This window comes from Arvicanthis niloticus, chromosome 15 (assembly GCF_011762505.2).
Source record: "Arvicanthis niloticus isolate mArvNil1 chromosome 15, mArvNil1.pat.X, whole genome shotgun sequence".
Classification (NCBI taxonomy): Eukaryota; Metazoa; Chordata; class Mammalia; order Rodentia; family Muridae; genus Arvicanthis; species Arvicanthis niloticus.
The window spans coordinates 46458140-46484008 of record NC_047672.1 but is presented as its reverse complement, the minus strand read 5'-3'; the positions used below and the strand labels follow the sequence as shown (position 1 = coordinate 46484008).

At 34.9% G+C, this 25869-nt stretch overlaps 1 protein-coding gene across 6 annotated transcripts in view; it reads left to right on the top strand.

Moving 5' to 3' along the window:
- The window catches only part of Foxp2 (forkhead box P2), a 511758-nt gene that overhangs the window by 202937 nt on the left and 282952 nt on the right, over positions 1-25869 (top strand). For 2 of the 6 annotated variants that reach the window (XM_076913683.1, XM_076913680.1), the window contains one exon: positions 24069-24125. The exons of the other annotated variants lie outside the window; for them this stretch is intronic. The gene's annotated coding sequence lies outside the window, so the exon portion shown is untranslated. The remainder of the gene's footprint in view (positions 1-24068; positions 24126-25869) is intronic. 6 annotated transcript variants of the gene reach the window in all.

The window sequence follows — 25869 nt, the reverse complement described above, 5'->3', positions numbered from 1 at the left end:
AAATGAAAATAGACTGTGTACTGGTAAATAGATAATCATACAAAAGTAATTGGGGTTTTAAAACCCCAATCTATTCTGCCAGCATGAGCTCGTTTGCATGCTAATCACAAGAATGAGTTCCTACTTCACAAGGAAGTCCACACTCTTTCATAACCACTTTTAATTGCATTTAAAATGATTCAGGTTTGTAACATTAGAAATGAAGGCGTATCTGTGTCAAATTAATAAAAATGTCCCTGAAAATCTTTATAGACTATAAATACTCAAATATTTTTAAGGACTTCTATTTTTAATTGGAATATGTAGCGGCCCATTATATATTTTGAGTGTTATTAATGATAGCATAGCTATGGTACAATGTGCCAATTTTAAAAGACAGATCACTTAAAATGTGGAGTGTTTTATTACATTTTTCAATTACGTGGAATTTTCTCTGATTTTAATATGCAGGTACTTACCCTAAAACTTAATTTTAAATATTTACAATAAAATATGAGTTAATAATAAAATAATAGAGCACTGATATTGTGTAGATGACTACTTAGTATTGTAAATTCTTCTGACAAATGAAAGACTTCATTGTTTAATTTTTTTTAGGACTCCACAATAAATATTAAATTTTATCAGCAATAATAGGCTTTTTAATATAAAATATAATCCTCAAAATTGTTTAGCTATTGTCATCTGTGAATGTTTTTAATAATCACAGCATTTCATTACTGATAGCATAAACTACAGCTTTTCTTTTAAAACAAAGAAGTAAGAGAATGTGGGAAGAAAAAATATTTATGAAACTTTTTGAAGTCATCATCAGTCCTGTACATTTCCAGAGACATAAGTAAATGGGATAACAATATTCATATCATAAACATTTCTTTAAGAATTTTGTAATATTCTAATGTCAACATTCAAAGGTTAATTTGTAGATTTTGCAGAAACTGAAAAGTAAGCATGAATTTTGGTGTATTAGGGAAAGTGGCATAGTATTGATTGGGATTCAAAAGCTAGATTTTATTAAAGGTGTTCACTCACTCACATACACACAAGCACATAGGTCTATATGCATATTTGATTAGAAGTTTGGTGATTAAAGAAAAAAAAAGCTCCCTCAATTAAAAAAAAAAGCATACACACTTTTATCACCAGGTGTTCTTTCTAATATAAATGAACAAGATGATGTTTCCATAGCATAGCTCGAGGTGTCTGGAGATTAAAACTACCAAAACATGCCTATTAAATTTTTCATAGGGAGGGTCCACGAGGGATAATAAGCCAATATTTTTTGTCCCATATTCCAGATGTTTTATGTAATTCTGCATCTTTCTAAACTAAATCATAGCTTTCCTGAAAAAGAAAAAAAATATATATATATATATACACTGTAGAGACTGAGATGAAAGGCCAGAGCTGTTGAAATGTTAATTTTGCTATCTGCTGTTGAGGTCAGCTATCTTTTTGTAATTTTTTTTTTCTTACTCCCAGTAGTTCAGTCTGCTCTACGAATGTTGCCATGCTTCAGTTGTTTGAAGTGTAGAAAGTAAGAGTGTGATGTTGACCTAACAAAACCAAATGCCACATAGTACACAGCAGTGTGATAGGTGAACTTGAGCTTAAGTTCTTCTGTAGACTTAACATAGTAAGAAGCATCATGGTGGCTTTGTGGAGAAAATGCTACCACCAAGACTGATGAACTGAGTAGTTCAGTTCCATTCTTAGGACCCACATGCTTGAGGGAGAGAACTGTCACACACACACACACACACACACACACACACACACACACACTCACTCACACACACACACTCACACACACACACACACTCACACACACACACAGAGAAAGAGAGAGAGAGAGAGAGAGAGAGAGAGAGAGAGAGAGAGAGAGAGAGATACACACACACACACAAACCACAGTTTATATGAACAAAATAAAACACATTCAAAGAATGACTGTCACTAATGTGATAAATACTGTGGCTTTGTGAACCTTTTTGATTATGATTGGCAAAAATTATCCTGTTACCTTCACACATTTAGCTTTATATTCAGGTTTTTTAATTGCTACCATATTTCCTCATGGTATCCAGGGAGAACTTTCCAAAGCTTTACTGTTCCTGAAGAATATCTGGATGCAGTCACTGCCCTTCCAAGTTATGGGTCATAGACAGTTGCCATGCATCTCCAGTAACTGATTCTTGCTCAGTGTTTGTGTTGTAGCTTTGAAACCCTTAGATTCCCTTTTCTGAGCGTCTGCTTAAGTTTAGGTCTCTGTTCATTTCCTTTATTCATTTTTGGATGTCATTGATTTTTAATGTAGATTAAAAATCATGTTGCTGTGGTGTTTATACAGGTATTCAAAATCATATATCCTTCATTACCCCATATGGGTACATACGCTTATATCGTATGTGGTAAGAGAATGGAATTGATCTAATACTTCTGTAGTGGCCTGTTTATGCATCTCCTAGCCTTAATTTTTAATTTTTTAGGGAGTGATGAGGACCATGAGCCACTCAAATCTTACTAGCAACTGTAAGCCTCGACTTTACCCAATTCAATGAAAAGACTCCAGAAACTCTTCAGTAGATAATACTGCTTAAATAAAATCATGAAAATAATCTAATGCAAAAAGTTCAAAAATTAGGTAAAATTCAAACAACGCTTTTATATGGTCTGAAGTTAAAAAAAAAAAAAAACATGATGGTGATATTTTTCTGATCCCATAAAGCTTTCAAGTCTTATTGTTTGCTTTCACTGGACATTGTCGGGAGTGAAGGGATTACATAATGTAAAGATTAATTAGCTTAGATTGTGAATGTCTCTATGTGTTATAGTTTCCTGGAGCAATTATGATTGACAGGCCATTCACAATATGCTCCCTACACATCAAAGAATATATAGAACATAAGCACACTTGTAGTATTGTGACAAGAAAATATGCCCCAGTGCATGGTACCTTAATACCACCATCCTTTGATGATATTTGATAACTGCTCAGCTACTCATTTTAATATTTGCCATGTGTTCTGTTAATTTGATCTTAAAGGTATGTGTATGTGTGTATTCCTTATTCCTCATATATTCCTTATTATATAACATATACTTAAAAAATATATTTATATATGTGTATATACTCCCCAGAATAACTCTCGTGACTTGACATGTAAACTCTGTATAAGTGTCCTTCTGGCTGTCTCACCTACCTTTGTATGCTATCGGAGACAGGGACTTCTGTAGCTTTATGGTTTGATTCTGTTTTCAGTAGCTTTTGTTGACATGACTTTTTGAAGTTTACTGTTCTTTCTTGTCACATGAAATTTGTTATTAGGATGGTCCATGCACTATTTAAATTTCTCTGTCTCTTTAGAGGATTACTGCTTTGCATATTACTGTATAGGCTTGCCTTATTTTCATGCTAACTTGAAGAAAAAGGAGAAATGTTCACATACTTACTCGAATACTAGACATTTTAAGAATCTTTCTCCATTATTCACGTTTATTGTTACACTGTGACTGATCAGCTCCTGGCCAACTCTGCATTTTACAGTCTGCTCATAAACTTATCCACCTGGCAGTGGAGTTAACTAAATAGAGGAATCACTGCCAAAGTCTACTAGATTTTTTGACTAGTTTGGATGCTGGTTTTCTGAACTTAGATTGCATTCCCATGCTGGGAATTAACCTTTCTCATGCTTCATTTTCATGTTGGGGAAAAAAAAGAAAAGAATGAATAACTAAGTCCTTTGTGGCTGTAATATCCACTGCCAACATCTTTACCTAAGTGTAAGGCATTATTGCTCACTGATTCATTAAGTTCCCTGAAATGTTATTGCTATTACTCGGGTAACAGTAAAGAGCCATCTTGAACTCGAAAATGCTAACAACAAACTTCTCAGATATATTTTCCTTTTGATTTCTAAAAGCAATACATTTTAGCAAGTTAAAAATTAAAATTAATATCTAGGCAATGGCATAATTTAAAACTTTAAATGTGTAGAATATCATAGAATATTTTATGACTTATAAGAACCAAATATCATTTATTTTTGCATGGCACTGTAGGTTGTGGCCATGCCTTGACTATGCTGTAATACTTTCTAACCCCTGAACTGTACAAGCTCCACCCCCAACAAACACACACTATACAGCTTTAGAATGCTTGCTGACAGGAACCTTATATAGCAACTGTCTCCTGAGACACTCTGCCAGAGCCTGACCAATACAGGTGTGGATGCTTGCAGCCAACCATCAGACTGAGCACAGGGACCCCAATGGAGAAGTTGGGGGAAGGACTGAAGGATCTGAAGGAGTTTGCAACCCCATAGGAAGAACAACAACATCAACTAACCAGACCCTACAGAGCTCCAAGGACTGAACCACCAACCAAATAGCACACATGGAGGGACCCATGGCTCCAGCTGCATATGTAGCAGAGGATGGCCTTATCTGGCATCAATGGGAGGGAGTCCCTTGGTCCTGTGAAGGATCAATGCCCCAGAGTAGGGGAATCCTATGGCAGTGAGTCGGGAGTGGGTAGGCGGGTGAAGGTGTACCCTCACAGAATCAGGGGGTTTGCAGAGGGGAAGCTGGGAAGGGGGACAACTTTTGAAATGTAAATAAATCAAATAACCAATAAAAATCAATATTCTTTTATTTTTGAAAGCTTACCTATTGTATTTTTATTCATAAAATACAAGCTATCCTGTTCATGACATACCTTCATATTTTATTTTAATGTCATATTTATTATAAACTTATTTAAGTATAAGTGTGTATGTGTGTGTGTTTTCTTGAATATGCATGTGTGTTCAGTATCTCAGGAGCCCAAAAGAGGGCAATAGACAGCCTGAAGGTAGGCAGTTGTAGCTGCACAATGAAGTCACCGAGAACTGAACTCAGTTCCTCTGCGAAGGCCATATGTGCTTTTAGCTTGTACGGCATCTTCCCAGCCAAAACTGAACTCAGGTTCAAGATTCCAAATAATAATTATATAATTAACCCATTACATTTGGCTACAGAGGTTGAGTTATATATGACATTTTAAAAATGTATTTGACTCAACTGAGTTGTCTCCTTACCTGTTAAAGTTTGTTTGCTGTCTCCTACCCCTTACTACACTTGGGCTCTCTGTCTCTTTCTCAATATTGAACATAAATTTGAAAAAAATAAAATTTCCTGTATTTGTCTGATGAGGTATGTAGCACATCATATTTCCTTAATTTTAACATGTCATAGCAACCTAAGCAGTTTAAATTTGCTACATTCATATAGTATGTGGGGCAGAAAATGTTAAGGAATCTAAAGTGCTTACTATACTAAAAGGCTAATGTTAAAGATAACTTATAAAGTACTAACTTTATCATTCTCTTCCATTCCAAAGCTGCTGCTCTTTTTTGTTCTCCGTTATTTTCAAGCATTGCATTAGGCATGGCATTTTATCCCCAAAATGCTGACTGTTCTCAGACTCCACCATTCTCCCTGCTACTGCCCTGCTCAGATGAATGAAAGTTTCCCTCACAAACATGAATAAATTAATTCGTGAGCCCAATTAATTGTAAAGACCTGGGCTCCTCCATTCATGGTATTTACTTCTGTCTACACTGCTCCTCCTTGTCATGGCATAAAGTGGTAACAAGAGGAGAGACAGGGACAGGGACAGGGACAGGGAGAGAGTGTCATAAAAATGTGTGGGTGGCAAGATACAAAAATGAAGAAAGAAGCAGGAAATGCAGTAAGTAGATGCAGAACCTGATGAAAACTACAGGAATCTGAGTTCATACCACAGTATGAAATGTTTTACCTTCCAGGCCATGGCCACTGAAATGGTTCAACAACGGGGTAAATGTACGTGCTACTGACTACCCGGTTAGATTACAGAGCCTACAGAACCTACAATGTGGAAGAAACAAGCCACCTTCTTGAAAGTTATACACACAAACACACCACACAAATAGATTATTGATGGACAGATATATCGATAGATGATAGATAGATGATAGATACAAACAATAGAAGCATAGATAAATATAAAACATATTTTTAAAGAAATTTTATCTTTAGGTTGCTTTATAATGGTTAATTAAACATAAAATTAAATTCAAAATGTTTTATACCATACTGTATTTTAAAATCATCTCAGTTAATTTTTACCTTAAAAAGATGTTCTTGATTAAATAGTGACATCTAATTGCCACATATTTGCTTATTCAAGATGCTCCCTATGCTCAGCTCTTTTATTTTATTTTAATACTTCCTCAATATCACCTATGCTATTGCCTGAATCTTTAATTTAAAAATGCAGTAAGCTCTTTATTCTGTCTCCCATCCAGTTTACTGTGTTCCAACCACTGGACTCTTAACTGCTGAGTCTTTGTCATGTATTTATATATGTTACTTGTTGTCTGTCTGTTCCCTACAATGTAAAACCTATTTGGACATGGATTTTTTTTCAATTTAATATTCATTCATCCACTTCTGTAGAATATAATTTAAGTCAGGTAATCTTGTCTTTTGTACTCATTGATACACTCTACATGTTAAAACATCACTGGTTATGACTCTCTTGTGATAGTTGTTTATCAATTCAATGTCTGATATACCACATATATCATAATATAAAATGACTCTAAAACATGGAGACACGCATGGCCTCCTGGGATTATATTAGCCCTTTAAGGTTTGGTTTGGGATATGTGATGTCATTTAAATGTCTCAATTTTAATGGCAGAAGTGGATATTAAGGAAATCTACTAAAAAAAAACCAGATTCTTTGTTTTATAATATTAAGTCACAAAGCAATTCACATTAGCACAAAATGCCAAGGCACAGAAAAACATTAAAAGAAAAAAACTCTCACGGATTCCCTGTTGGATCGCTAAATACATTATGGAAGGTAGCACATTATACAAGTCTTCATTGTGACATTTCTATATTGTTTTAATGCTATGTGCACTGTTACAGTTAGTCAGTGTTCCAAAAGTAATCTGGGGTTTAGTGCCAGGTGGCATGCCTGAGACATATAAAGTTTTTATGGATAACAGATGTAGAGAAATGTAAAGCTTTCTTGGATACTGTAGACTATTTTCTTAAAAGATATACTGAGTAGTTAGTTATTCTGTTACCCAGTGTCAAAAATAATGAAATTCTTCCCAATGTACGGTCATTCCAAATCCAAGTTAAATCCATGTGAACTTGGTGTATATATGGCTTTTAGTGAAGACTAAAATAAAAGTAAAATAATCAATTGCATAGTGCATGTCATGGAATAGAAGTAGATATAAAATATTAAGACATCGAAATTCTGCATTATCGAATAAGCATGGCTGTTCACTGATACACTGAATTTGGCATTCTTTTCAGCACTGGTCTCCCATTTTTATATAAAAATGTAGTGTGATTATAAACTGCTATGTTTTAAATATTATGTAAAAGGGAAAATAAAAACGTAAGTGTTGGACATTGTTTTCCATTGGAAGGAGCATGTGTTGTGATGAGGAAGGGAAAGCACAGGTTTACATTTTTCTTTTCCACAAAAATTTTTAAAAACATGTGTTTTTTTTACAGCAGCTGCCATTGGGGAAAACCTGTGGTCTTCTTACAGTTTCATTAAAAGTAAATAATAGCACATTGAATGTGTCCAAAATAAGACATTATTTTAAGTGGTGCAGCCCGATGACAGCTTGTTTTATTAAGTAAGCAGCCTTCATATGTGGCCCTAACACAATCACATTATGCTTTTCCTAGCTGTATATTGTGGCAGATGATATCTAGTGTTCTACTTGGTCTGTGGTTCTTTACTGTTCTTCTGTATCCAGTTTCTGTGGTTTAACCTTCAAATGCACACCCCACAACCTCTTTTTAGGTAGTGGATAAGTGTTGTTTTCAGAGTGAAGGTTCCTCCTGAGATGGGCACCTTCGTAATGCATCTGTCCTTTTCAGGCAGTTAAAGCTTGATTTCTGTTCATGTTCTGAATTTCTTCGGTGTTCCTGGTCTGGCTGTTGAAATCTATACATCATAGGCGTTCATTGTGCTGCCTGCACTTCATTAATGACTGATTCTGGGTAGGGCTCAGGGAGTAAAATATTTTTCATATGACACAGCCTAAAATGAGTACAGTCCACCAGCTGCAGAAACCACAAACTGTCTGATTTTGTGGATGTGAGGGTGTGAAAAGTTCAGTTGCCTAAAGTGAAGTTTGTATCTGTATTTGTACCATCTGGGAACGTGACTACTGTAGACATAAGGCAAATGACAAAAAAAAACAAAACACACACACACAAAAAACCTCTATTCTTATCAGTTACCTTGTTTTAAATAGAGATGAATGATCTACTTAATAAGAAGTTTCCTGTATGGCATTTGACCTAGAATAACCATGTAGGTTTATAAAGATCTGGCTATATAATTAAGCTGTGGTAGTTATCCCAAACTTACTCACAAGACTTTAAAAAATAATTATCCATAGGCTATAATTTAAATGATTTTTTGATAACATTGGTTAGGCCTCATCATGATTCTATTATAATTTTTACACAGTTATGATATAGGTAAGCATACATTTGACAATTTTATTTTAAGAAAATCAATTTGACCCAGAATAATTTTCAGTTAATTCATGAACTTGTCTTGTAAAGAAAGATAAACTGATTTTTCGATAACTTCCCTAATCCCAGTTTAAGTTTGAATTTGCTTTGGCAACAACTATTGAAACCATACAACAATATTTTACATACATAGGTTATGAAAACACAACTTTATGGTAACTTTGTTCTATACAGAGTTCATATATGGATAATATTTACAAACAAAATATTTATAAAACTTCTTAGGAAAGCATTATATGAATATGTATACACATATGCACATATATATTTGTTCATATATGTGTGTGAATGTGTGTTTATAAGTAAATACAAGCATACATTTAGGCATAAACACAAGATCTGTACTTGTTTGTAAATTGGAAGAAGATCGTAAGGTATATTCACATATGACTTTGCCTTTTATACTTGAATCTTTTATAAATTTCCAATTCCATTAATGTTTGTGATGTAATTATATATGTGTGTGCCTTTATAAAATATATATGTATAAGTGAATATTTTCTCAAAAGTACCCTATATTTAGATGTAACTTAGAACTTCAGATGCAACTTAGAGTTATTTGAAGCAATCAGCAACTGACTCAATAATCCAGACATTTCACTAACATGATGGAAGCATTTTTTCCATAGTAGGAATGTACAGGTATCTGTAATAAAATCAAAACACAAAGACATGGCAGTATTATGAAGGATGAACTTATGATCTTTCATTTTGCTGACACAGGTTGATTGAACCATTAATCCAAGGTCACAAGCCAGTGCATGGTACAAGAAAATCTATCTACTAGATTAAAAGTAAAATATTAATTTTATCATTTATTAGTCTTTCACTTTGCTGGTGTAAGTGTCGGACATTAATATTACTCTATGTTTGAACGAGCTTCAATGTGTACGGTAGAAATTTTTTTTAAGAAGTTTGTGATTAATTCAATAATTGTACCAATAACGAAGGTGTTGATTTGTTGATCCAGAACTTCTTCCATGTATTAGAGACCATGTTAGTCAATTAAATGTGAAAGTGCATATTTATGGAGACTTATACTGGTAGAGATAAAATTTCTTAAGCCAATTAGGATCTAGGATCCTAGGTTAATCTAATTTGTTATATCTATGGTATATCTTAATAATAAATAATTATATAATTATGAATTACACATTGATTATAATGATTGCAAAATGACTATGGTTGCATTTTGAGTCATCTCTTAAGAAAATGCTATAAATAGAATCTTCTTACACAATGAGAAAAGTGCTTTAAACTGGGTAGAACATGCATAATAAATGTATTCTTCTCACTGCTCTGAAAATGCTTAAAATTGATGTCAAAAACAGATATCTCAAATAGCAAGTGGTATATAACTATCAAACATGTATTTATCAAAAATTTGATTAAGTTGTTCAATGTAGTAGCTGAGTGTATACCTAAAATTCTAGAAAGAGGGTTTGAAAGTGTCTGTGTTTTGTGTAATAATTAGACATGAGATAATCACTATTTTAATGTCTAAATTTGGTGAAGTTTCAAATGAGCCAAGTTTTAAAAGTAAATTGGGCTCTGGGATAATCACATTGTATCTAGTTTAGCATTTTACAAAACCATTCAGAGACAGCATCCATATCATAGACCTACAGTGTATATTTCTAGATTAGTTAGCTTGAATATCTATTAACACAGAGCCTAGATTAAGTGTTGAAAAAAAAAAAACAATGTTTTTTTTTTAAATCAGGTAGTTCTAGAGACTACATTATGGTGCTCTTGGCAGTGTTGGCTCCTTCTGAGACGAAAGTTTGTTCTAAGCATTTTCCTTGGCTTTTAGTGTATTTTCCTATTAAGCATGGCCATAACCATGTTCTCCTCTAAGAACAATACGTGTCAGAAGGATGCATACCTTAATGACCTCATTTCCACCCACTTATATCGTTGTATTCTTAAGAAATGGTCCACACTGGATGCCACAGTGTGGGGGAATCCGAGGGTGGGGAGGAGGGAGTGGGTGGATGGGTGGTGGAACATCCTCATAGAAGCAGGAGGAGGTGGGATGGGGTAGAGGGTTTCTGGGTGAGGGGAGAATGGGGGAAAGGGATAACATCTGAAATGTAAATCAAATATCCAATTAAAAATTATTCTAAAAAAGAAGTAGAATTTCAACATTTTTTTAAGGGTAAGGCATAGGATTCAAGACATTACAATTGTTTCAAGATTAGAATGATTCTAAATTTGCATCAAAGGGATTTAGGAGAAGAAACTGATTTTAAAGCTGGAAATCAAAAGTTCTAGTTTGAACAGTCAGGAAAATATATGACTAAACATTTCAACAAATAAGGTATCAAGAAAGATGGATTTCTATGCTACTGTGGCGAAGTCACTTTAGAGAAGTATTGTGCCCCTATCAGACAGACTACACATTTCTAGAGACTTCAGGTCAACTTTTACTACTTTCCATTAAAGAACCCTTAAGCCACACATACCAACAGCCTTGGTCCCTTCCCTGTGCTTGCTCTATCAGTGTGTTCACTGCAGAAGGAAACCGTGTAAAGAATGCTACCTGGATTCTATCTTCTTCTCTGGGTTCAGACTCACCCACTGCTCTCTTCATAAACTTGTCTTAAGTATACATCCTATCATTTCCATTACTTATAAGAACACCTTTGCTCCAGCAGAAGCCATACAACAATTTTCAGGTAGATTTAGCATTACTCAAGGTCCCTACATTGGGTCTTTCTCTTTTTTAACCATCAATGAAATTAAGATGAAATTCATAACTTAAATTAACAACACACAATATGTAATACATGGGCACTTTCCCATAATAAAAACAGATTGTGGTTTGCATGAGGATATTGTCATTATATCATAAAACCTTATAAGTACACTGTAGTTTATTTTCAAAATCAGCTGGAAATATTGACAATTTCTGTGGCTAGACAGTACCTCACAAGTAATTTAGTGGGAATTAGAGCAGTCTTCTTATTCAAAACTAAATGGGCATTGATATTGGTTTTCTTGTCATTCCTTGTACTTGTGAGTTCTGTTCTTTGTTAAGGATTTTCATCCATTTCTAATGTAATAATATTAGCTATATAGACATGACTGTATTGAATATTCTAACATTTATCCTCTGTTTTAGAATGTTAGATTGGCTGGAAACTCATGCTTTGTCATTCAATGCAGTCATTATTCATTTCTAGGATTGAGGGAAATAAAAATAATGGTTGCTCTTTCAGAAACATGTCAAGCTACCGAGGAACTGAGCATCCAGCCTGACCTCTGTGGGCCCCTCTGTGGAGTAAGCCAGTGCTGGCTTAGTTTGACCCCACAGGTGGTTGAGGTCTGGAATGAGATCAGACTTGGCTCTGACTTTGATGTACCTATCCCATAGGGAGGCTGGAGTTACTTTGGGCTTTTAGGTTTGGAGCCTGTTCTAAAATGGTACCATAATATGCAGTAACCATATCTGTATTCTAAAGGAACAAAAATAATACATTTAAAAACAATATATTTTTAAAAGTTTAGGTCAGAAATAAAGTATAACTCACCTGAAGGATTTACCCCCCTGTTGTCTCTGTCCCCAATAATATTATTTTGAGACTATAAGAAAGTTTATTTGGGATTTATGCTTCAGTGAGCAGAAGCCTAGCACAGAGTTGTTTCATATATCTGGCAAGTCATTCTTGAGCTTAAAAGTTCCATAACCTCTGACTTATGCTATGCAGGAAGAAAAGCCAGGGCGTGTACATGGTTTTGGATAAAGTGTTACGATCATCAGAGATGACGGTTCTGTCTTCCAGTGAAAGGGTTGGCTGAGCAGCTGAGCTGAGCTTTCATAGCCATGAGAAGGTGTATCTGGGCCATTAAGATTCCCTCCTTTTATTTATGTTTCTCTGAATAACTTAAAATTATTTTGTTAATATTTGAGTCTGAGACTCTTTCCACATCTGAAGGACTCAGGTGATTTCAAAATCATCTTAGTCAATTGCTCTCATGTCAGTAACTATTTGTTAATATCACCCAACTTACTGTCATTGTTGTCTCATACTCAAACCGATTCTTATTCTAAAAGTTAACCATTCTTCCTTATAGTAATACATAAGTGAATAGTTAAATAATTAAATTAAATATATGCTCTAATGCTTGGTGTGCCTTCTAAATTTTTATTATCTGGTTTTATATTTACCACATACATCACATATTATTAATAATGTGTGTTGTAAAGAGTCTTCTGATGACTAATCTGAGAACTGATTTTTATAAAGTCATTTTATAAGTTAGATGATACAAAGGCTATTTTGTTAATTCTGGGTCAGGCCAGAAGGTAAGGCAAGAAAGTAGCATTTGTATGGATAAACTTCAAAGTGTGTAATTGAGCAATTAAATGACAGGGGCTAGACAGATGTTTCCCTGGTTAAGAGCACTGGCTATTCTTCCAGAGGTCCTGAGTTCAATCCCCAATACCCACATGGTAGCTCACAACTATCTATAAAAGGATATTAGTCATCTTCTGGCATGCAGGTATACATATAGCATAGGACTTATACATAAAATTAAAAAAAGAGAGAAGAGAAGGGGAGGGGAGGGAAATGCAGGACACAGCACACTGGGAATATATTTCTCAGAGGCAACATCTACTCTGTTCAGCTAAGGATAACTTTCATCACATTTCAGTACTGGTAAGCTTCAAAATTTGGGAGTATTACACATTCTTACAGGTTTTAGTATCAGAAGGAGTGGAATAAAGTCCTTTTTGTCAGTGAAGTTAATAAAATAAATGTATTTTTCTAAATGTTTTATTCAAAGTAATTGATATTAACTTTGAAAACAAAGATGGGATATACTTATTAGCACTTTGCAAACATACACAAGCACTCACACACACACACACACACACACACACACACACACACACACACGCACCACACAGTATACAGATGTTGTATATATTTATTCAAGAATACTTCATGATACCACCCAGAAGCAAAGGAATGAGGCTAGTCCACAGACATTGCTGCAACATTTTCTTTGGCTTGAGGTCTCTGATATTTATCTATATTAAAGGTAGTATGAAACAGATTTTAAAAGATCCAATAACAGATATTATAGTTGCCTAGAAGATATAAAGATGTGTTATCTGGGTTATTTCTCCTATTTTTCTAATTAATTTTCTAAGAAAATTAATAAATAGTTAATTAATTAATTAATAATAAATAAATTTAATAAATAGTTAATAAATAATATATAAAATTAATAAATAGTTTCTCAACTATTTGGGAGTCTGAAAAGCCTGTGAGGTCAGAGTGACCCTCTCTGGATTTTATCATGATAGTACAAATGGTTATGTGCATTTTGATTTCTTAATACAGAACTGCACATACCCTTGAAAGAGCACCCCAGTATTAATACTATAACATGTTGCTATCTAGGATATATTTGAAAGTTACTCAGAAATCTACTTAAATAGTAAAATGTTATTGAGACTCATTTATCGATTTCCAAGAATTCAAGAGTTGGTTTAGAATTCACACACAGTTTGCTTTGTTGGTTCGCTGATGTATTAAGAAGCATCCACATTTCTACATATGTTACTGTCTTTCTGTAATACAAACCTTGTCTAAGGTCTAAGGCTTAGCAAAAGCTAGTTCCCTATCATTTGTGGCAGAACGTCAAATAACTAGATGGTTCCTTAGCCACATCTTGGAGAAGACCGATTGTATCTAACATTGGAAAGTTTATATTGGAGGAGCACATGGTAGATATCTTCTCCACTCCCAACAAACAGAACAGAGTCATCTGGAGCTGTGCAGAACTAGTACTGCTCTGCCTCCATCAGAATTGGTGAATGTGGGTTTTTTTTTTCCTTTTTGTCTTTATTCACGTGATTGTTCTATGCCATAGCCACAGTGCAGTTCATACCAGAGTACAATTAACATAGCTTCATTTACTATTTACTATAACTTTACCTACATTTTAGAAATTACCGTGTGTCGAAATTTTGCACTGTGAGAAATGGAAGTGATTTTAGATGGAGTGTGTTCAGAAGCCTTTCCTCACCCACATTGCGGAGTGACAGATCCACATGCCCTAACTCTGTTTTATACCTCTGTCTTCCTTTTCACCCTTTCCAATACACAAGAGCAAGAAGGATTATCTTGTCTTTCGTAAGGCTTCTTTTAATGTATGTAGAACAAGACAAAAACATAGACTCTCATATCCTCCAAACTATTGATTTTTAATAAAGTCTTCCTTATGAAATCCAGAAAATTAGATTTTTCATGCTTAAAGTTAAAAGTAATGCAATTTAGTATGCTAAAAGCAATTAGCAAAGTAAAATATTACTTTGTTTATTAATATAGTATAAATGATAATATTATACTCTAAAATATAAAGTATAAAATGAAATCTAAACGTATAGACTAAGTTTTAAGAGCTATACGCACACATAATTGTTCAAGCTAACAAAGGCAAATATGATAACATGTAGGCTAACTACGCTTTTACACTGATCAAATATCATTTTAGTGTAGGTAGAGAAGTGTGATGCCTTATAAGCAAAGGGTTCTACATGCTTTATGATATTAAAAATAAAACAGTGAATCTCTGCATAAGTTTTATTAGGATGTATTGTAATTTCTTAATGAATGTAGAATCATTCAGACAGGACCACAGTAATGAGCCCCGTTACCAACTCAGAAGAACCTACCCTGCCCTTGCATCTCTTCAGATCTTCAAACCACTGCAATTTTTGCAATGATTCTCCACTCCAGAGTAATAAAAAGGAAATAACAAATAAATCAGGAACAATACTCAAGTGACTATTAAATTATATATGAACGATATTTGTTGTTAAATTCTAATAATAATCAATAATAATTTGAACACACTATTTGTTTAGTCTGACTAAGAACTTATTTCAGTCCAATATAAAACGAACTAAATAAGAGCAGTATAGGAAATACCTCAGTGGACTTATGGTTTTTGAGCCAATTAAAAGGAATGCTTAAAGTGTACATATATATATATATATATATATATATATATATATATATATGTACACTTTATATATATAATATATATACAATACAAATATATAATAAAAATAAAATTAAAAATTATATATATAATTATATATATATATAAATTTCAACATATATGTTGAAAGTTGACATATTAAGATAAAAATTGAAAGGACTGAGGAAGAAGATTTTAAGTATAAATACTTGATATCTTAGGAAAAGAGATTTTAGATACTGTTCCTTCTGCCATAGTGGTACTTCTCTGTCTCCAGTTGGTCCCCTTGCAAAACGTGTTTACTGGTTTAGAAGTAAAAGAAAAGATCACAAGTATTCTTATTAAAAAAATATAAATTTTCGGCAATTAAACTATCGACAATATCTGAATAATGTTTAAATCATTTTTATACTCTCAAAAACTATTTTGAATTTTGCTGAAGAACTTTTGTAAGGATTAATTAATACCATTGGAAAAAACCCTCAAGATAAGTTGCTAAACCGTTACTCAAGGAATGCAGATTTTCTAAGCCTGGATATTAGTCTTAATAAAAATCAATAGTATCTAAGATGTAATGAGCATACAATGTGAGTAATGCCTCTAAGTCACTGGATGTTGTTCGTTTTTTTGGAACCAAGATCTGATATAGGAAGAATGATTAAAGTTGCAGATGAGAATGAGTTAAACACACTAAAAATTACTTGAAAAGATCAATGCAATGAAACTGAATAGAAGGAGAGAGCGGAGGAGTACATACAGATATGGGTGAGGACAGCAGAGCTGGGCAGGTTGAAAATAATGTATTTCCATTTCTGACCAGGAAGGCAGCATAACATTGAATATGAGATTGAGAGCTGCAGGGAGGAGATAGAAGGGAAGGAAAGGGAATGGTGCCTGTGCCCTGGACTGCTTCCCATCTGACCCTACCTGCTCTTGGGGATTGGCACTGTGGTGGCCCAAAATCAATAACACAGACTCAGGAGCAGGTGAGAGATGCTGCAACAAACTCTTTGTGTACACACTGCTGCAAGCCCCTTTAATATCCTCCACCCTCATCCCATTGGTCCCAAGAAAGCATGTTTTCTAAACAGCAGTTCCTGATTGGCTGGCATTGTCTGCACCAGCAATGTTGGTCTCTCAGGGAGTCCTCAATTAGGTACTACTGAAGGAGATCCTTTTGTGGCTAATGCCCTTCCAGGCATTTGCATAAAGGCACCCCAGTGTTCTTATTACAAGGGAAAGCACCAGAGCAGGGAGATCTGGATAGGGGATGGCAAGAGAGGAGAGAAGAGAGAACTGTATACTTATTATAATTTTGTTTTGTTTTGTTTTTTATTTCAGATTTTTCCTTTTATTGGATATTTTCTTTATTTACGTTTCAAATGTTATCCCCTTTCCAGATCTCGCTATCCCATCCCCCCTCCCCTGCCTCTATTAGGGTGCTCCCCCACCCACCCACCCACCCACTCACTTCTGCCTTCCAGCCCTAGCAAGCTAGACTAAGATGGTGGGTAAAGAGCAAGGAAAAAAAGAAAGGAGGGAGGGAGGGAGGGAGGGAGGGAGAGAGAGAGAGAGAGAGAGAGAGAGAGAGAGAGAGAGAGAGAGAGAGAGTCTCACACAGACAAAAACAGGAAACAGGCAGAAACAGACAAAAAAACAAGAGAAGTGAGAACACAGGATACAAGAGAGAATACATTAAAGGGTAATTACCAAATTTTAGTTTATAGTTTATAAAAATATGTGAGGGGATTATCATGTGAAAATTATATGTCCACAAAAAGGAAGTGAGAAAATAGAAGCAATTGTTTCTCTCTGTATTGGAATCAAGAACATACATGAAGTTGATAGTGACAGTGACTTTAAGTTCAAATGTATGGCAACAAAGAGAAAGGAAAATCTTGCTTTGCTTCTCAATCATGGACAATGAGCTGCATGCAGCTGGTAGGGAGAAGATGTTCCCCAGGAATTCCAACTAAGTGAGTAATGTGAGGTATTATAGGCTTACTTCAATCCCTAGCTCACACAGGATGTAAAACTGAAGTTATGATTATCCCACAACAAAAGGACACATATACACATTGAAGATGAGCAAAAGGAGCATATTTTTAAAAGTTGGATGCTTACAATATCTACAAGGTCTCATAATTCTGATGATTATAGAGAAGGTTTGTGAGCCTTCGGAACAGTAATACATTTCTTTTTTAGCTAAGTGGTGCCATGAGAAGTCAACTAAATTTTGTTTTTTTTATTAGAATATCCACTGAAAGCAGTCCATGTTTCATCACAACCACAGAAAGCCCTTGGAAAAAATCACGTGAAAGTATTTGTATGAAGAAGCTATGAAAAAGCAGTGTAGTTCTAATGGAGGGTGACTTCTGGCAGGAACAGTCAACTAGAGGTGTCAACTAGAACCGAAATCTATGGCTGATATGGGAAAGAGGCTGTTTGATATATTTATTTATCACAGATGTTAAAAGGAATAATTTGAAAACCCGGCTGTCAAATTTCTGGAAGATACAAAGATGAGAAGACTTATATGATTCTTATTCAAGTATATTTCAGTGAGACAGCAGAACAAAACAAGGTGAAACGTAATGTGGAGTGATCTATTTTGTCTTCTATTAAGTGTTCATGTATTAGGCTGCTGTTTTATACAAAGCAGGTGCTATCCTGCTGAAAGTCAGAAATAAGATGTGTAATTGGTTCAGAGTGTTGGGAAAGAAGACATTATAACAAATAATTAAAATCCTGCTTAAAAAAAAAAAAAAAAAACTACCATGCTAAAAACCCATCCAATATATTTAGAAGTTTATTATTGAATGCTCATGTGTTAAGAAAGTAAATGAATGCTGCTATACCAGATTTTAATCATATCTTTCAGTAGAATATGGTTATAGATGAAAACTGCAAAATAACCAAATAGATGTGGAACCAAAAGAGAGATCCACTGAATAAGGTCTAGGTGCAATGTGACATGTTCGTTTGATTTTTGTATAGTATTTCTTAATAATAACCAGTCTTTTACAAAGTGACACACTAAAAATTCCTTTGGCTGCATGATATTTTTTGTTCCAGAATTGGACTTCTTTCTCATTTCCTTTCCTTGGATTGTTGTGTGCATATATTGCAGACGTAAATTTTAACTAGTGTTAATGGATCAAATTTATGCTTGCAAAGCAAGTGACATAGTATCACTTTATTTAAAATATTTTAAAGGTCCATGAAATATAAGGCCTGGCTATTTGAATTTGACATTTTGTGACAATAATCATTTATTCTTCTTTAGAGTGAAGATGGGTATATTATAGGTATTGATGTTTAACTAACTGAATTTTACAATATTTAAAATGTATGAATTAGTCTTTCCTGTTTGATTTATTTGGGAAATCTATTTCTCATTCAATTTTACAGTAGCTTTATTGTCATAATAGTAGTGTTTATTTTCACACAAAAAAATTGTTTCTCATAATACTTAGCATGCAAATCAAAGCTTGAAGCAAGCAATCCCATCATGGCCAGGTGTGCATTCATTTTAGTCAGTGGTCAGTTAGCTCACATCACTAGCCATATTGCAGAAGATGGAGGGTCATGGCTTTCCTCCTAATGCAAGCAAGTTTCTCTTTGTTATGTGGCACGGAGTACACCCCCTCACCCCAGGCAGCTGGCTGGCAAATGTGCACAGTTGGTGACAAGGAGACCTGGGTGAGACTGTATAGATGGATTGGTGCAAATTCATCACCATAGCTAGCAAAATAACCCTGAGCAAATGCCTTCCTAATGGACAACACATGCTTGTTTTTATTCAACTGCATTGTAGATGTAGAGTTTGCCATTAATCTTACTTATAGCAAATCCAACCATTATTTCATAGATTAAATACCTTCTCCCTATTTAAAAAAATTAGTTTAAATTTCTGTAATTATATTTGACAAACATTTTCCATTTTATTCTCCTGCGATATAATTATTTTAGGCTTAAAATTTCATAGCTCTTTAAAGCATTTGGTTTTTGAGAAAGGAGACGGGCAAGAATCACGTGAACGGAGATGATTTTGATGAGAATAAATCAGCCTTGCTGAATATTAATCATGAAAAAATGTTAAATCAAGCACATAATCTTTGGCAAGTGCCATTCAGGCATCTCTTCTCTGCATTTATTAGTATGATTTGGGTAAAAGAGTAAATTTAGTATTGTCTTGATATTTGGAAGTCTGTGTGCCTTCACCAGCACAAATTAAATTATGCTATTCACCACTTTCAAAAAGGGCGCTTAATAATGTTGAGTAAGCTTTCAAACTCAGTTTACTTCAGCACACACTAATTACTCCCATCTAATCACGCTGTATCATGTAATTAATAAGAACATAGCTAGGATTCACTTTTAATTTTTTTCCCTTTTTTTGTGGACCCTCGTACAAAATAGCATTTTATATATTTGAAATTACAATTTAACAATCCAAGTTGAACTTTAGTGCTAAAAACAATGTGCATTTTATTTGGTCACTTCAGATATGTTATACAAAGTGAACTTTGCCTAACATATGTATTCTGTTTTAAAACGGTGAGTTAAATTTAATACAGTTGCAACCAATTTGGGTTTGGGGGATAGTTAATTAGCACATATGAAAATCTTAGTTTTAGAACATGCAGACTATAGAATATATGCAGTGAATTTCTGTTGAAGTCAAAATGGTCCTTTTGAACCTATTCAGGATTTTGACTTCAATACCAAATGTACAATATAAATGGTACAAACTAGGGGCTACCATCAGTACGGAATGCTGAAAGCCAAGGAATATGTAATTATCTGGGCTTTTCAAAAATTAAAGCTCCATGGTTTTCATTATATAATTTCTTTATATTGAAATGGCTTCTGTGTTTAGAGAAGCTTAATCTCTTTAGATCTGTAAAAGACTATTTTCAGTCCACTAGTGTCCAATGGGCCTTTCCTGAGATCTTTCAAGTTGTTTTAATCTAGTTTTTAAAATAATCCATAGCGCAGTGAAATTAATAACAACCATAATGTTGATTTCATTTTTAAATGTAGTTCCATAATGTCTCTCTAGAAAAACCTTAGTATGTCCCACACCTCAACACACACCAAAAAAGAAAGAAATGAAAAAGAATAAAAGAGAAAAAACTCTATATGATATGTGGTTATTTGACATACCCTACAAATTATAAAGAGACACTTAATTCCTCATATTTTTGTGAAAATTTATGTACATGCTGCTAATTATTTTTCCTGAAATTCCTATTTTTATGGGTTTGGGGGCTTTTACAATCTTATGAATTTTTCTGTCAGAATGCAGGTCCAGTGACAAAGAAGTCGTTTAAAAATTGAATTACTTTCACCTGTTTAAATGAGCAAAGTAGCTACATGCTGGAAAGCCAGTGAAAACTGCCCTGGGAAGTGGTTGAACTCCTGAATGCAGAGTGCACGCCAGGTGTCTATTTTGTCCCCGGAGGTGTTTATGTCCTGTTAGAAGTCTGTGTGGATTTGGTCTGTAGCCATAGCTTGTGACTAAATGAGGGTGGGATGGGAGATACTAAGCACTAATAAGGCTTGGTAATAGCCATTTGAGGTTGATTTCAAAAGCTTCATGACTAATCTCATTAGAATACCTATGGGAACAAATGTTATTTCCCCCCAGTGTGTTCTAAACATAGAGTAAATGATGGATCATAATCAATGGACTCTGGGGCACATTTGCCTTTGTTTTATTTTAAATGCATAGGTAATTTAATCCTAATATATATGTATTTTCTTTTCTTTTTATGTATTCCTCTCTTCTGTCATACATGTGTGTGTAGTTGTGTGTGTGTTCATGCACACACACAAACACACACACACACACACACAGAAATCAAACATAAGTATAGTCAGGTACAAATAGTGAGGGGGAAAAAGAAGATGGAAAGATAGGAGAATTATTGAAGGTGGGAAGGAGAGAGGGAGAAAGGCAAAGAGGAGGGGGTTGTCTGTAATTCCCACCAGCTTTAAACAGATCAAAACAAGGGAAAATAACCTCCCATTTTTTCCAAACTGTGGAAACACAGACAGCTGTTTGTTTACAGAGGTAACTGGGATCAGTCATCTGAAATCTCTCAGCTTCAGTTGGGCTACATTTGAAGCTGATAGACTCTTAAGCTGTCATATCCTTATTTTCTTTCTCTGGCAACAATTATTGCGTCATGAAATGAAGATAATTGCAATTTTGTTTTGTCTCAGATGCCATTTATAAGATATGTTATACATATTATTACTCCTCATTCCCATTAGATTATTTTTTGTAGGAAAATTAGAGTTTAGTTGATTCAGGGGAATTATCCTACTGCCTTCACAACATTATTAGAATTCTGTTGAGATTGGATATTAAGAAATCCAAATGACCAGGTCCTTTATTAGAATAGAGAAACAAATTCACTTATGTATTTTGATTTCTTTTTCCTATTCCCAATGTATAGAGCATATTCATTTGTACAGAGGCTAACTTAAAATCTGTGTGTTTGGGTGGTGGAATGAGGCCCTGACACATATACAACAGCTCAGTCCCCATGTGGACCCCAAAACAACCGCAGCAGAGGTTCTCTCTAAAGCTGTAGCCTCACTGTGGTATCCATTCCCCAGTAGGGCTGCCTTGTCTGGCTTCAGTAAGAGAGTATGTGCTTAATCTGATAGAGACCTAATGGGCCAGGGTAGGGGATACACAGGAGAGTCCCACCTCTCAGAGGAAATGGGAATGAGGGTCTCAGGGAGGGTCAGTGCTTGGGATATTAATTAATTAATTAATAATTAATAAAATTTCTGTGTGTTCATGTGTCTTTAACGTCACATATAAACATATAACTGAAGATCATGGGATATAAAAGCAAATTGAGCATCCTTGGAGTTACTCCAGTTGTGGTGAGACAGCCACTAGGCAAGAATTGCCACTTTCCTTCTACAGACAAATTACTGTCCAGAAAAGGACACACTTGCAGAATAGTCGACTGATTATATCTGCCTAGACAGAGTAATCAGCCCTTAATAATTCTGCAGCACTAAGGTCTGTCAGATGATCCTGGGCCAGAAGGCAGAAGAACAGATGCTCCAACGTTTCGAAGTAGAGCGAGTGTCCAGGAGTTCAGAGGTCTCTATAAATTGGCTAAGTTTTAGAAGCTATGCTTGGTGCTTCCCACAATTATAGTCAACTCAGTCATTCTGGATTTCTGATGGGGTTGAAAACTTATAGCTATTTACTTTGAGAGAAAAGATCTGAGTGTATGGTCATCAGCTGACATTCATCCTAAAGCCAAGGAAAAAGCCAGGTTCAGAACTAAGTGTTTTAATTAGGATAGATGACAGAGGTGCTGGTTAGTCAACAAAAGGATGGACTGGGTATTAGGACTATCTTGTACCTCACTGGTACAAATAGGCATAATTATGCTCTAATTGTATTTTGAGAGAAAAGTTTCCTTTTAACAGGAAGGGTGATGTGTAGGAGGAGCTAAGGTGGGAGGAGTACTGAGAGGAAGAAAAGGAGTAAGAAGAGGAGAAGAAGAAGGAGAGGAGAAGCTAGGTGATGAAAGAGAGATAGAGGGGGGAAACAGGGAAGCAGATGTTTATGTATCTCCACCAGTCAAAGATAGTTGATATATCTAGGTTGGGTAGTGGGTTACACCTCTGATTGAACAATACCAAACTTATAAAGCCTATGATTAACATTTCTTTAAAAAATGTATAAATGCAAAAAGGAAAAGGGGGCATGGGATAGGGGTTTTCTAAGGGGGGGGAATGGGGAAACGGGATGGTATCTGAAGTGTAAATGAAAGATCTAATAAAAAAAAATTAAAAAATAAAAAATAAAAAAAAGAAGTTTTAGATTGTGTGACATTAGGACCCAAAACTAGCCAAAGAATGATGTGCTGGGTTGGCTTTCCGGTCACAAGTTAGGAAGGGATGAAAGCAAGACAATTCTCATGGTTTTAGCGCCATTATAACTCTGAGTTCATTTGTTTTCTAGCAATGTGGACCATTCCATTGAAAGAAAGCACTCTGCTAACCAAACATGATCCTCAGAATACAGTTCAAATCTCCCTAATATCCTAAGTTTTCTGTACATCCTGACTCAAGGATACCTAAACATGGCTGCTTCTGCCTGACATCCTTGCACCCAAGAGATTACCAGGCTCTGCAAGTCCAAGTAGATTGGTAAATGTTCCAGCTGGACCAATAGACATGTCAAGTGTATAACCAAGCAATGGGACTAAGACTATAACCAGTCTTATAGAACATGCAGCAGTGTATCAAGCTTCTACATTGTTGACAGTCATTTCTCTTAGCCAGAAGTCTAAGTGATTACATCTACTACTGTTCAATGCTCACTTATGTGGAAACCTTACTTTGTAATTGATAGTCTGATAGTCACTTTAGTACATAATTCCTTTGTTCTTAAGGTAGTTATTTCTTTCCTAAAATTGCAGAATATCACCTCATTCTCATGAAGACAAAAAGGACTATAACACAATTTCCTGGTACATGTAAGTACATGGTTTAAAAAGATAGGATTTTGATGTAGCTTTTTACACTGATAATTTTCTGGTTTTCTTTAAAAATTAACTACTACATGGAAATTAGTGACATTGACACATTTATTTGGGCCCAAGGCAAATACTACTCCAGTTTTTCTAATAGTGAAACATCTGTCTCATTTTAAAATCTGAAATGCATGCTAATTATTTTATTTAATTTTTAATTATTATTTTTGTTGCAGTGATACCCTCACTAGTCTGAAGTGACTTATGAAAACTATTTTGTTTACAGTATAAATTCCTAATTGAGCTAAATTATACACATTGGTTGGTCCTCCATGGCATACAGAATTGAAAACAAAATTGGATATTCCATTAAGAACACTGAGAATACTAACTGATGACACTATTTTAAAGTCTACTGACTGAAGGTTTGGGATATAGCTCATTAACAGAGAATTTTCGTAGCATGTACAAGGCTCTGGGTACAATTCTCTATACATCCTAAAAGAAGAAGCAAACTTATGTTCTCTTGTAGGGGACCAAGGTAAAGTGTGTGCTGCATAATAGTTACAATTATGTAATTAAATAGTTACTTCTTCAAGTGACAATGGTCTCTTGAAGAAGGAAAAGAGAACAGTGATTGTAAAAGCAAGCATTTTACAAGCTAGACTCCAGGAAATAGAGAAGACATGTTAAGAGCCTTCCCTACCTGGTAGTTAGTGAAACATCCAAGGGCATACACAGCATCAACATTAAGGAATGCTTTCTACTGATGTTACCTGCATGGCCCTATTTCCAAGGAAATTTACCAATGAACAGACCTCTGTGACACAACAGCTAACTAGACCTTCTGCACTACCATGCCAACATTAAACCTATTTCTATATGACCAACCACCTCAAAATGTAATAGCTTAAAACAATAAAAACACTTGTTTGCCTTACAAATCCATAATTTCAGAGTTCAGGGATGAAAAGCATCTATCTGCCTAGTAAGGCTTCAACGATAGTCTGAAGTTGAAGGACTGTGTCAACTGAATTTGGAAGATGGAGTCATTTAGACCTGCTCTTGAAATGATCAGGGTTGCTCTGAACCCGGATGGAAGCTTAGTGACAGCTAGCCATGGTCCTTAGCTGTTCTGTGGGCTTCTTAGATGTCCTCAAAACTTGGGACTGTATGTTCCAACTACGTTCCTGGGAAGAAGCTAGGAAATGTTTAAGGTCTATCACTTCTTCCTCATGGTCTTTGTCTATCAAGTAGGTAAACAGTCCTTGGTTAAGAGGACAGCTTCATCTCTCATTCTCTGAACCACAAAATTGTGGTTCTTTGTGTTTCAAAAAAATACTACAAGCAGAAGCATCTCTGATGATGTTTAGAGAAATACATAATCTATGAGTACAGTCGTGAGTAGCCAGTTTAAAAATATGTCACTTTAGAAGAATAATAGTATTAGGCTCTCCTTTCAAGCTTATGGCCTGTCTGGTACCAGGTTCTTACCACCTGACAATGATTCAAGGTATGGATTTCAGATTTTGGATTTCAATGAACCTTAGATACAGAACAAAGTTAAGGCCTGACCACTTCCATGATATTCTACCACTCCTGCACCATTGAGTAGACCAGTCAATTATGCAGCTTGGGTAAGTGTGATGCTTTTCTTCTGCAGTACTGTGCACAGCACATTCTAGCATTATGAAGGCTGGACAGTAGGGATGACAAGTCAGTACAAGCTTTTTCCATGTTCTATGCT